The sequence below is a fragment of the Leptodactylus fuscus genome, chromosome 9 (genome assembly GCF_031893055.1).
Source record: "Leptodactylus fuscus isolate aLepFus1 chromosome 9, aLepFus1.hap2, whole genome shotgun sequence".
Classification (NCBI taxonomy): Eukaryota; Metazoa; Chordata; class Amphibia; order Anura; family Leptodactylidae; genus Leptodactylus; species Leptodactylus fuscus.
The window spans coordinates 69,988,774-70,001,706 of NC_134273.1; the positions used below are offsets into that span (position 1 = coordinate 69,988,774).

Consider the following 12,933-nt stretch of genomic DNA (forward strand, 5'->3'; position numbering starts at 1 on the left):
TGTGGTCAAAGTCTGGGTATTCCAACATATAGCCTCAAAATCCTGACCAAAAAGATGGCTCCCATTGAAATCAATGGATGCCGCTCAGGAACAAGCCGGCTCCCGGAAAAAGAAGTGAGGTACCGGTTTCTCTTCGCGATTCGGCCTGAAGACACATCATCCTCCGGACTAGGCCCATTCATTAGGCTTAATCCGGAGCGAAGTGCACAACTGGTTGCCAGTGCAGTGCACCGGCTTTCAGTCGCAGCTACCCGTCTTTTAGACCAGAACCTGAGGCAGTCTCTGCTTCAGGTTCCGGTCCAAAAAACCCCATCTGAACTTAGCCTTACTGAGTCATTGCTGCTTAGGCCCCATTCAAATGACTGGAAACTGATCTGCAGTACCTGTTCTGGCCACTACTCAGAGAACAGCGCTGTCTGCTTCCTGCTCCATTCTTTGCTTATCAGTTATTACGAACGGATGATTAATGAAGGTGCCAGGGGTCAGGACCCCACAGATCTCATACTGATATCCAATTCTTAGGATAAGTCATCAATATTTTTAGCCTATAAAACCCCTTTAATTGTCTGAATGTACAATGTATGCTAGAGACTCTCTACGTAACTGTTTTTTACATAGGATAATAGATGATTGGGGGTCCCATCTCTGTTAACGCTGAATTCCCTAATAAGGAGGAGAGCGTTTCTAAAGCCATTTAGCACATTGCAACTGGGGACAATGAGATATACTGGGGAGAAATTACCGTAAGTTCCCATTGCACGTAACATGACTCTGTTAGTTGGAGACATCTCTAATATGTTATATGCAATTCTAAATAAAATTGATGTCACGGAGCAGAAACGTTACTATACTTGGCGGTAAGTGTAAAATTTCCGTAATATGTTATCAATAAAAACATCCCGGGCCCCATGTCTGGAGTTTGTTTCAGGCATCACACAGGCGTACAAGGGTTCCCTCGCAGAGCTGTTACATGTCCCGAGCTGACATATAAAATAGAGTACAATTCCTAAAATGCAATGTGTGTAAAGTGAATTATGCAGGAAGAATTGGAAAGCAATTTATTCCATCTCCATTTTTTTTTTTTTATTAGAACATTTCTGAGTATCACAGACAGGACGAGACCCCGCCTGCACATAATTATTTTTCATTTTCTGGAAGAACATATAAAACTGTTGAAGTTGCGTTCCAACTGGCTGAGACACACTGTCTGCTCACAGCCCACAACAACCCTATAACACTCCAGATTTTAGAGTTCAGCTTCCAAGGTTCATTCGGAGGATGTAGTACCTGCGATCGCTCCTTGACCTGGGTTTGGACCAGTTTAGAATTATCTGGGTCAAGTTTCTTTAAAAGGAATGTGCCATCATGTTTATACGTTATACATGTTATACATAGGTGGTTAACTGTATATATATATAAAAAAAAAAAAAAATCCTGCAATTCCCACTCTTACCACTAAACCTAAAATAGTCATTCATTTCTTGTTTCCTGAACCATGGATTATGGACACACTGGTGGATAAACCGTGGAATTACCTATTGCACCTTGTGAATTCTGTATCTCTTCTACAGCTACATGACAGCTGTGATAATCAATGTGCTAATAAGTGAGGTCGTAAATTTCCTACAGCAATGTCAGTATATTATTTGGCTTAGTAGCCAGAGTCAGAACTGCAGGATCTTTATTATTTTTTTTTTTGTTTGTTTGTTTTTGTTTTTTGTTTTTTTGGTGGTGGGGGGGGGTGAAAATATAAATAATATTTTTTTTTTTTTTTAAATTCACTAAAATGTCTTTAAAATATGTTTAATTTAATTCTACAGAGGCCTACAAAACAATTACCGCATCCATAATTTTTCATTTACATTCTGAAAAATAAACCTCCAGTTATAAAAATTGTTTCATAAATTAACAGTGCAGGTGAAAATAAGAAATTTTGTAGAACATCTTATTAAGGAGATCTGTTTCCTTCACCACTAATTAAGCTCTTCTCCTAATCCTTATCTTCAATCAGACTGCTTATTTCCATTATATTAGTCTCCATATTTCAGCTTCACACATAGAGCTCTATGGAGAAGGGAGGGGTGAAGTTAGCTTCAGACTTCTGCCTCACTCTGTGCACTTACAGCCTCTCATCTACAAACATAGCAGTGTTAAACGTGCACATAGGAACAGCAATTATATTGGGTGTCTTTTCTATCCCCCTCCAGTCTTCATAGACTAATATGTAGAAAGGAACTCTGCCTGAAAAATGGAGAAGTAAATGTATTTCTTTAGTAAGATATATTACAATTTTTCATTTATACACCAGTACTGTTTATAACTGGAGGAATGTTTTAATTTACTACCAGTTGTCTTGTAAAAGGGATCCCCTGAGGGTGCAAGAAAGCAGGGATTCAATTTAAATAAGGTTCGTCTTCATGTGAAACCCCTTTAATGCTATAGATCTGCATTGCATTACGTACTTTAAAAACTTTGCACTTCATATGTCATTATGTTTATTGATCCTTGTTTCATCCTTCATGGTATGAGCGAAAAGATTAAAGTGAGACAAATGACCTTGTCAAGACATCATCGTCGTTTAGGAAAATGTCATAGTTTCTGAACTTGATCAGACTTTCACAATTAACCGTAACTTCAACCAAAATCCAAGAACCTTAGTAGGAGAAGCGTTGCTACAATGACTTTTATCCCTGCACTGCACGAGCAGCTGCACCGCTTCAAGGAAACACAACCTTTGCAGTCTGGGTTGTGCAGAGGCCCCAAGCAAGACGTCATTTTCCAAATGCTTTCAAGGTCTACCATTTTGAGAGTCAATTCCCTATAGAAAACCTTTCCCGCTCGTGTTTCCAAATAAGGAGCGCATCGTTAAATCATAGTTGGTGCCGTGATTAACTTTCCCCAACATTATTGACACTTGGGACGCTTTGCAGCTGTGAGCAATGTAAAAAGGCAAATAAAAATTTTAACGCGAGAACAAAGTATGTTTATGTAGTGTCTGATGTCATCATATCCATTTCATTTGTTAAGTGACTTTACTTAGACAGAACTTGACAAACGATTTTAGTTTTATGTAATTACGGCTTATTCTTTTAAAGGACTCATGGCTCGCTCCTTCTTAAGCATAAGTCAAGGCCAACATTTTAGAAAACCATTAAATGAAATGGTAGCAATGGTTTCTTGTAACAATTTAAAGGGGTTCTATCATTAGAATCCTTTTTTAAACTAATGCCACGTAGGAATAGCCTTAAGAAAGGCAGTTCTTCCCCTACATTTAGAATTCTTCCTCGCGCCGCCGTTCTGTAGATATCCAAGTTTTTCTCATTATGCAGATGAGTCTTCAAACAGCACTGGGGGTGTCCTCTGTGCTGCTTGAAAACTCTCTAGCGCCTCTCTACCACGCCCTCTGCATTGTCCTCGTCTGGTGATCCTGTCTTCGGGATGTAAATCCGGCGCATGCGCAGTTGGCTCTGCCATCGGGCTTCGGGCATAGCCAACTGTGCATGTCTGTTCAGCCATTTTACTTTGACCGCTTACAGGAACAGTACGCTTGGCTACAGTAAAATGGCTGAACAGACATGCCCAAAGCCCGATGGCAGAACCAATTGCACATGCGCCAGATTTACATCCAGAAGACAGGCTTCGCGGAAGAAGACAAAGCAGAGGATGTGGCGGAGAAGTGTGGCTGTAGAAGATGGAGACGGTGTTGGAGTTTTCAAGCAGCACAATGGATGCCCCCTTATTAGCACACCAAGAAAAACCGGGATATCTACGGAACGGCGGCGTGAAGAAGAATTCTAAAGGTAGGGGAAGAATAACCTTTCTTAAGGCTATTCCTACTTGGTATTTGTTAAAAAGGTATTCTAATGATGGAATCCCTTTAAAGGACATGGACATGGACAATAGACATTAACAGTCTGACGCCAAAAAAACACATTTTTTTCCCAGGAAAATCCTATCTGGTCATCTCATTCAGAGTCTAGTTTCTGAAGATAAGCACCTTGACTTGAACCAAGTTGTTAAGTCAATACCTGGTAGATACAGGTTCAAAAAAAACGCTGAAGGGTGAACAAATGAAAAGGGATTTATTCAAGATCGGACAGGACAAAAATTCCAGAACTGTCCCCTATAATCAGGGAATTGTTCTGACTTGATTTAAGACAAGACCTAGTAGTTCTGACTGCAAACATGCTGCTCTGTACAGGTCTAAAGTTTCATTATTCGGAGACAGCTTGTATCAGCTGTCCCCAGTAGCAAGTATCGGGGATGTCTGAACATTCCACATAGTTATATATGGCTGAACTTCTCCAACGTCTCTTTCGCAACTTCAAAGATTACAATAACGCTTTTGTGATCGGGCCGGTATTGTTCTCTATAACCACATACCTATCTGTGAAGAAGAGTAAAAAAATACTTTTTACCCATTACCTAATACCTATTGCAATGAAGGGAAATTGAAACGGTGTAACTATACTTTTACATGGGCAAGGACACACATTCCGGATTGTTGATGGAATTTATGGAGCCAAAACCAGGTGTGAATCTTAAAAGGTGAAAACCTAAAATGATTTTTTTTTTCAATCCCCTCTTGGGTTTTGCTAGAAAAAACGTGAGCGTGTGTCCTTACCCTAACAATGATCTGGCGATCCAAGGGGTTCCATATGGAATGGTACTTTGTATTAAGTATCTGAAATGAAGACAATGTAAACCAGATGGAATTCTCCGTAGATGCAAAGCGGCCGCCTATTGCACGCTTTATGGCGTAATTAAAAACAGAACAAGTAGTTGATTGAGTTCATGATGCAGTTCGAAAACAATTTTCTACACCGAGTGATAATGGGACAATTAATTTATTCCAGAGCATCTGGGAAGGTCCTTCAGGAGAGCAAGTCAACTAGGAACAGAGAGATTCTTTATAACAGACTCTGGAAGGCAATGATAGATCATAAAGACATCCATGATAAGGTTTCTGGCAACTCCAGTTAAAGTCAAAGACACCTATGAAGTTGTGTGACCACCATGAGGTCAACTGGGTAACTCGAAATTTACCAAATTTCATTCATTTATATTTTCCGTATCAGTGAAGAAAAGTAGATTTATTTGGAAATAAAATTTGATATGAAAAATCTTAAAAAATGGCAGCATTAAATGTTTTGCTCGTCCAAACTATACATAATTTTCCTTAAATATTTTTTCTTCGATCCTTTTACTGAATTCAGCGGTCAAAAATGTTAATAAGACTTTTTTGTTAAAGGAAGTACCTCACGTTTAGCTGGGAGGCAGCTTGCTGCTCGGGTAATTTTACACCATTTTCATAGGAAGTTTGTGTAACAACCCTGTCCGTCCGGGCTTCAGCGCCATCCTCCGATCACATTCTGCCGTGCAGGAGTGTCCGGCTGGGATTCCTAGATTTGGGTTCTTCTTGTATTGTCTGGACTCTGTCCTATTCCCTCACTTCTGTAATTGATTTTCCAACTCACCGATCTCCTTCACCGTGGTTTTCCCTAAGTTAATCTTAGCCTTACCAGTGTGATTGACAGACTATATGCCTATCAAGTCTGGGGCGGGTCCTTCCTATTTATTGTTTGCTCACATTCACCTTGGCGCTTGTGTGTGCTGGATATTTACTCTTTGCTGTTTGTTATCACTATACATACTCCTGATCTCTGGCTTTATTTTTGACTACTCTCTCGGATTTTGATTCTGTACTGAGCTGCTCAACTGGTATTGACCCTTTGGCTTGCTGACCTCCCTTTTGTTGTTGTCTTGTCTGCATTCTGTGTCATCACATATCTAAGAAGGGGCTGTCGCCCAGTTGTCCTCTGTCTCCTAGGATAGTTGAGGCAAACAGACAGGGACAGGGGAGGGTTCAGCTCAGGGCTCACTGTCTTGACGCTCCCCTCCTCCCAGGGTTCACTATCACCTTTAAGGTATGTTCTGTAGGCTATGTTTAAATGCAGTGGATTTACTGCAGATTTTTTTTTATTATTATTCTCTACAGCAAAAATCTTGAACAAATCATAATACAATGCACGTGAACAATTCAGCCATATCTGAATATACCTCTTTCTACATTAAAATACTATAATATATCCATGGTTAAAACAGATAAAAACAGCCCGAAAAACATGTTATTTGTATTTTAAAAGTCTATGTTTTCTTCTCGCGTCGATTATCTAAGAATTTCAATAACACCTAAAATAACAACTTATAGAGTCCTGCTGTGCTGGAATAATAATGGCATTGTACTAGTTTAAACAATAGCAATAATCTAAACCAAAACTTCTTGGAAGTGTCTGGAACCCTGGAGTGTTATAGTCATGTGCCAAAAGAACATTTAGTGAAAGGAAGGTAAAGGAAAATATGAGTGATACTGGATGGCTTCACCAAGTGGAATCCAAGGAAAAGGAGTTAGGAGTTACTGACTCCACAGCCCTGCTTGTATCTCTGTCCTAAGGATGTAGATAAAGTTGAAAATGGTGCTCACAAAGGGCCACAGGACCAGGTAGTCCTATATCTGGTCCGATAGTAGATACTATGGCTGCTATGGAGGTATTTAGGCCACTGCTCCTAAGCCTCATGATGTCGGGAGCCAACTGACCTACTGTGATTTCTTCCAGTAGTGCCCAATCCACTCCTGCCTATTGGTATAACTGATCACTATTAGTACATATTCCTTTCTTTATAGAAATTAGGCAACTAAACTTACCATCAGGTATTCTATGTCTAGGACCATGATGGCGAACCTATGGCATGCGTGCAATAGGTGGCACTCAGAGCCCTCTCTGTGGATATCCATCTGTGGAACAGATTATACTGTGTGACCAGTTTGCAGCAGATTACACTGTGTGGGGCTCACCGTGGAGCAAATTGTACTGTGTATTGGCCACTGTGGAGCAGATTGTACTGTGTGTGGGGGTCCTTCACTATTTTTATCACTTTGTATCTGTTTCATAGCAGACAAGTGATATTATTACAGACCGTCCGTAACTGTCCACAATTGTGGATCTGCACAGTATTAAGGTTAAATTGCCGTGTTGGCACTTTGTGATAAATTATTGGGTTTTGGGTGGCGGTTTGGGCACTCGGTCTCTAAAAGGTTCGCCATCACTGGTCTAGGCAGTCTCATCCAACCAGTGCTGGACTATTAAATTCCAGACCCCTGTACTATCCTTTTTTTTGTATAAATACCTATAGGTACTGTAGATCTTCCATATATCCCAGCATACACATTAAGGGGCTCAAATATATACAGATTAAGACCAAATTGATTTTATCCAAACACTACTTTTCCCCCAATAACAGACCAACTTCGAGCAAAGCCAAATCCAATGTATCTGCTCGATGGAATTTTTTTCCTACTGTGTTTTATTTCTTTGTAGATTGCGATGACCTATTTGTTACAAAGATGAATAAGACAAAGTAACTGCATACAAAAAAGCATTTCAAAGAATTACAATTGTTTATCTTGTTTCAAAAAATATCAGATTTTATGTCAACGGGCACCTTGCAAACCAGCAAAACATCCTGTGACCAGAACACACCGAGTCTATTTTCAGTCTACAAACAGATCAAGGTATTCTGTTGTAAACACATGCACGTCCAGGGTTACTAGAGCCAGCAGACATCAGGAAACCACTTATCTGTTTTCAACATGAAGTGGGATTGATATCTGTCCAAGCCAAAAGGTCACGGAGGTCACTAACTTTTGCAAGGATCAGAAAGATAACATTAGCTCTGCTTTAAAATGCTTTATCCCCAAAGTACAGTTGTGGTCCTGCTCTGGTTGTTTATCATCTTATTTTTCATTGCTGCCGCCAGTAGATCTCTGGGGCTTCCTGGACTATTTAGCAATCTTTTTCAGGGTATTGTATTACAAGGAAAGGGAAGAGGTTGGGGGTTTATGGTGTTTAATGAATGCTTCTATACAGCAGAAAGAGATGAACGCAGGAAGAGGTAATTCTGGACACGAGCGTCTTACAACAAAAGTCTATTCTTGTAAGGTCTTTCTGGAAAGGTATATTGTTGGAGAGGAAATGGGAGAGTGTAATGACAGATGAGAGAGTTCAATATAAGCAGTGCATAGGAAAACAAAAGCCTTCTCGGGTTTATAAACTACACTCCTCCGCTGAAAATTAAAGGGGCTCCTGCAAAAGTGGTTTCCAGTAATAAAGCGATTGTATGCAGGGAGGATGGCCCAGGACTTAAAGGGAATCAAGGCCAAGTAACCAATGAACGCAAAAGCATATGTCCTGCAAAGCAGAACCAGGGCTCAGGGATTGCTGTTGCCACTTCAAATAGGATTCCAACTGTTGGACTCCCACAGATCTTCAATTGATGAAGGATAGATCAATGATGCAAAAGTTTTGGTAAACCCCTTTAATGGCCTCACCTAAGGATAGTCTAGAAATGTACAACCGGAAGAATCTATTAACATATTGAAAAGCAGAGAGAAGAAACAGCTGGCTGATAGATTGACTCAAAGCGATTGTCCGGTCATACGTGATGAAAAGTTCTGCAACTTCAATTGCGTATCAAGTTCTAAGATGCTGTCAGCAACTAGAAATCTTCACTGCTTATATTTATAGACTAAAACCCATTTGGACCTAGTGAGGTGGATTATTTCTTATAATGTGGATTCTCTGGGCGCTCAAACGTTTCTCCGTCACAGGAGCCGCAAACTCAAAATGATGGAGAACAAAATCCAGAACATGAGTACACCAATGGTTCCTGATGGACCCTGTTGACTTGGGTTCTGGGACTTCTTGTCCTTATGGACACGTCTTATATGCTGGATAATGAAGGTTCTCTATCAAACCCTTTCAGTCTTATAAGTTGGACCTTACTGATCAGAAGTCCACCCTTAACCTAGCTCGATTTTTGTTACAGACTACAAGTTATTATGTAACTTATTTAATGCAATACTACAACATGCCAGACAAAACAACCACAGGGTAACCACACATACTGATACATAGGACAGACATAGTGTTTTTTTGAAAAGCTGGTCATCCCATGGCACACAGCCAAGAGGCAAAGACTGAAGAACACATCTCGATCTTCTACTATCCTCTCCGCTTTGACTATTATTCTACACATATGTAACCTACACAACTTCTATGCCTATATACCCATTGCTTGCATTTGTGATAAAGGAGTAAATTATATAATTTCTTAATGAGTAATGTAGCCCATCTCCTTAGAAACTAAGCAAGATATCTTGAGAAATGCTTGCGTCAACCTTGTGGCCCCGAGAACTAATACGGGAAGAAGAGGCACAGTGCTTTACGACCGATATCCCATTAATTTGTGTCCTATGACAGCCCCTTTAAGGGAACATATGGACAATTAGATGAATAATATAGTAAAAGGATCCCACATGCTAGCACAGCATACTATTGAGGTCTCACCTATATGAAGGTTATAGCAACAGTGATCATTTCTGTGCAGTATTTCACACATATTAAACTGATTTACAGTGTTATTCAGACTTTTCCTGCAATTTGTAATGATAATTAAGATTAAAAGGGGAAAGAGGAGAATTACAAGTCAACAGTCTGCGGCCGTCATAATAAAATTCTTTACTGCCCTCCCTCCGTGAACCCTGTTTAAATGAGCAATTATTCTCTACATACAAAACGCTGCAGTCAGCAAGAGAACCAGAGACAAAAATGCAATCTCCAGAAGATGGAAGTAACTGCGCTGCACAAGGGTGAAAGAATCTGAACTTAAATATTTGTTTATAGCAATCATGGCATGTAGCCTGGAGCATTAAACCATAATCTGCAACACATTTACTCCAACGTGAGCACGGCCTCTTAAAGGGGACCGACACCCAAAATAAAGAAGTGCAGAAAAAAGGTTTTTAACGTAGCGTTAGGCAGGGTTCATACTATCGTTGAATTCTGTTATGACCGTGTCCGTTAAAAAAACAAAAAACATAAAACGGATACCTATCATAACAGACAATAATGGACACTAATGATGTTAATGTGTCTGGTTTTTTTAACTGATCCATTTAATGGATCAATTAAAAATAAAAAAAAAAACAGAAACACTAACATCATTAGTGTCAGTTACTGTCAGTTAGTGTCCGTTTTTTGTTTATTTTGTTTCTGCTTTCTGAGCATGCGCATAAAAAAATGGACACATATAATTCCATTATAAGTCCATTGCCATAGACTTCAACGTTAAAAAAATAATGGACACTTGCCATACTTGTCCATACTAAACTGGACTACAATTTGCTTAATAACTTCAATCCTTCATTAAAGGGGTATTTCCATAACTCTTGTTCTGCAACCTGAAGGCTCTGTACTCTCTTCACTTCCTGGATTTCTCGCACATTGGTGGGCAGGGTTTCACTTGCTCTGCTATCTGCTATGATCCACAGTATGATGCTGATGTGGAAACTGATGTAGCAGAGCTGGATTTGAGTCAGCTTGCATTACAAACAGAGGTAACGGACTCCTAATATCAGCCCTTATCAGCTAAATTCAATTAAACCGGCTGATAAGTGGAAAAGCTGAAGATAGACAGCACAGTAATCCTGGAGCTCTCATCTCCCCCTCCCCTATATGAGGAGCTCCGTTGCTTGTCAGCCCCTCCCTCCCCCCGTGAGAGCAGGCAGCTACTTCACTTGACAAATGAGCAGATAATCCCAAGGGCCAGTGTCAACAATGAAGTGAATAAATTAAGATAGCAGCCAAACAAAGCAGTTTTGATAAAGCAATGTATTTACGAAAAGTGTTATATCCACATAAACTACCCGTATAGATAGGATCCTTGTTATGGGACAACCCCTTTAAATCAATTCAACACCTTTAAAGAAGGAAGGACACTTCTGTATGTGCATCACAAGTTAAAAGGGTTTTCTGGCATCAAAACAGTTTTTAGTAAAGGCTCCCCCATTTAACGTTTATTGTTTACACTGGGCCCTTCCAGTCAGCAGCATTTCCTTTACTTTGCCTACGTTTCCTATCATTACCTTCTCAGTCCAAAAGCTGAGGACCCCTCTCTGAATACCCCCAAGCGTTTTCTCTTAGCTACACCCACTGTCCCCTCACTTCTGATCCTGTCCACCCTATTCGGCTTCCCAAAGTCATGTGACTGCTCACAAGGAGGGAAGGTCTATCACTTCTGGTCTCTTCCACTCCACCTCTCTCCATACTCATCAGATGTCATGTGACCAGCTGCAAGGAGGGACTGACTATCACTTTTGGTCTAATCCACCCACCCAGCTTCCCGATATCATCTATGACTTGACTGTCCGCTTGCAGAGTAGGGAGTGGTGGAACTCCGATAGATGTTATATCACGGGAAGTACAGAAATGCTATCTTGGTGCGGTCACGTGATCGTGCTGCAATTGGTGCAGACTCAAAACTGCAAGTACATTAGAAAGTTTTCAGTTTTTGGAGTCTGTTAATAACAAACACAGATAATAATATTGGACAAGGAAAACGTTTTAAGCAACTTTCCTAAAAACAAAATTATTTAGTGATAAATTAGGATGTAATAACGATAGTATTTGTGTCAATGTATATGTGACCACCCGGTAAGGGGTTCGGTGTATTGTAGCCTTTCAAGGCTTTTGTTAGCAGGATGTGATTTTGCGTTGAATTGGTTTCACATCTGTATATTCGCTTGTCAGGGAACCTTCAGACAGAAAGCTCAAAATACAGTAATTCTGCAATTAGAACGTTGTTCCTTTTAATTAAAAATTTTTCCTAATCAGACTTAATCTCTGGCTTCTGGTCTGGTGAAATTTACCATATTATCACAGTTCTGTGCTGGAAACTAATAACTGGTTGTCAAGCATTTTGGATTTTAAAAATTCTGTGGTTTACATTAACTGCAAAGTGAATGGGATTTGGCTAATCCTATCCACTCATTGCAGAAAAAAAAATCAGTATTTTCAAAAACACCGCCATTTTTGTAAATCTCAGGATGTCAATTATACTTGCGGAAACAAGGGCGTTTTCCGTATAAGTATAACAAGGTCAGAAAGTCGGCAGAAAAGATCTCTGAAAACGCAATGAAAAACACTATGGAATAAAGTGCTGCATTTTTTTCAGCAGAGTTTTTTTTTTTTTTCTACATGGGACTTTAGCCTAAAGGTTCATCATCATTTGTAAAATCTGGGCATGGCATTGGAGGGAGGGGACTGTGTCATTGTGTTCATCCAAATTTATGACCATTGATGTCAAAAAGTTATGGCTGAAATCTATGCCAGCTAGGAATATAAATTTAGTTTCTGGCGTAAGACTGGCCCAGAGATGTGTCAAATTTCTTAACAGGCCTCTTAATAAATTTAGACATTTCACCCCAGCGTGCTTCTTACTAAGAATCATGCACAATCACCAGTCTTTCTAAATACGTATACAGTAGATACAGATTAGGAAAATCCTGATAGTTCTGAGAACCCACTCTATATTTTAAGGCCAAGGGTCATTGTCTAGATTGGTTTGGATCAAATGAGATTTGACCAAATTTTTTCTACCAAATCGGAAACCTATGAAACTAGTTTCAGCAAAACTTCCAAAAATGGTGGCTATTTAACGTGTAATGTCAATGGTAAAGCCTAAACCATCCAGAATGACCCCTCTACTTACCATAACCTCAACTTTTGGATATTTTTCCAGGGCCACTTACATTTCCTGAACTGCCCTTGCATACAACTCTACTTCATCTAGACTGTTCTGTGTAGAGCATGCCTCTATCTATCTATCTATCTATCTATCTATCTATCTATCTATCCATCCATCCATCCAGAAAAAACAAAATACTGATGCCATGTAGTAATATGGCAAATGCCTATTCCATCTAAGCTGTTCTATATAGAGATTGGCTCTGTAAACCATGCAGGATCGGCAGCAGTAATAGTAATGGCATACTAACACAATAGACAAGCATATAATACTGTGATTCCAGGAAAC

At 39.8% G+C, this 12,933-nt stretch overlaps 1 protein-coding gene across 2 annotated transcripts in view; it reads right to left on the reverse strand.

Annotated features, from left to right (window-relative positions):
- Window positions 1-12,933, reverse strand: part of TGFBR3 (transforming growth factor beta receptor 3) — a 139,046-nt gene that overhangs the window by 82,282 nt on the left and 43,831 nt on the right. The gene's annotated exons all lie outside the window — the stretch shown is intronic.